The sequence below is a fragment of the Penaeus monodon genome, chromosome 21, assembly GCF_015228065.2.
Source record: "Penaeus monodon isolate SGIC_2016 chromosome 21, NSTDA_Pmon_1, whole genome shotgun sequence".
NCBI lineage: Eukaryota > Metazoa > Arthropoda > Malacostraca > Decapoda > Penaeidae > Penaeus > Penaeus monodon.
In genome coordinates, this window is record NC_051406.1 from 11,068,730 (window position 1) to 11,069,968 (window position 1,239).

A 1,239-nucleotide genomic window follows, 5' to 3' on the forward strand; every position below is an offset into this window, starting at 1 on the left:
GGGTGGTTTAAGGGAGGTTTAAGGGGTGGGTGAGGGTGGTTTAAGGGAGGTTGAAGGGATGGGTGAGGGTGGTTTAAGGGAGGTTGAAGGGATGGGTGAGGGTGGTTTAAGGGAGGTTTAAGGGGTGGGTGAGGGTGGTTTAAGGGAGGTTTAAGGGATGGGTGAGGGTGGTTTAAGGGAGGTTGAAGGGATGGGTGAGGGTGGTTTAAGGGAGGTTTAAGGGGTGGGTGAGGGTGGTTTAAGGGAGGTTTAAGGGTTGGGTGAGGGTGGTTTAAGGGAGGTTTAAGGGGTGGGTGAGGGTGGTTTAAGGGAGGTTTAAGGGGTGGGTGAGGGTGGTTTAAGGGAGGTTGAAGGGGTGGGTGAGGGTGGTTTAAGGGAGGTTTAAGGGGTGGGTGAGGGTGGTTTAAGGGAGGTTGAAGGGTGGGTGAGGGTGGTTTAAGGGAGGTTTAAGGGGTGGGTGAGGGTGGTTTAAGGGAGGTTTAAGGGGTGGGTGAGGGTGGTTTAAGGGAGGTTTAAGGGTGGTTTAAGGGATGGATGAGGGAGGATTGAGAGTGGATGAAGGGAAGTTTAAGTGAGGTTAAGGGAGATTTAAGAGTGGTTTAGGGTAGGGAAGGAGAGGAAGAGGGAAGGAGAGGAAGAGGGAAGGAGAGGAAGAGGGAAGGAGAGGAAGAGGGAAGGAGAGGAAGAGGGAAGGAGAGGAAGAGGGGAGGAGAGGAAGAGGGGAGGAGAGGAAGAGGGGAGGAGAGGAAGAGGGGGATTTACTGAAGGGAAGAGGAAAGGGAGATATGAAGAGAGGAGAGTGGGAGAAAGGAGAGAGGGAGGAGAGAATGGGAAATGCAGGAAGGGAAGAAGAGAATGGGAAAACAGAAAGGAAGGAATAGAAAGGGAGAGTGAGGAGGGAGAAAAGAAGAAAGGAAAGATAGAAAGGAAAAGAGGAGAGGGAGATAGAAAGAGAAGGAAGGATGAATGAAGAGAAGAGAGGGAGAAAATAGATAAAGGAAGGAATAGAGGAAGAGAAGAGGAAAGAAAAGAGAAGAAATAGATGAAATTTATTATTTTTTTTATCATCTTTTCTTACATGAATCTCATTTCTTTCTTTAACCTCTATGTCATTTATTTATATTTCATATATTGCTTTACATATCTGATCTCTCTTCCAGTTGTAGAGAATAATTATAAAAGAAACAAAATCCAATACAGCTTTTATTTTACTTTTACATAAATAACTAATCATCTTAA

At 46.1% G+C, this 1,239-nt stretch overlaps 1 protein-coding gene across 1 annotated transcript in view; it reads left to right on the forward strand.

The window, feature by feature from the left end:
- Positions 1–1,239, forward strand: part of LOC119586220 (ovochymase-1-like) — a gene marked incomplete in the record, with an annotated part of 21,689 nt that overhangs the window by 9,045 nt on the left and 11,405 nt on the right.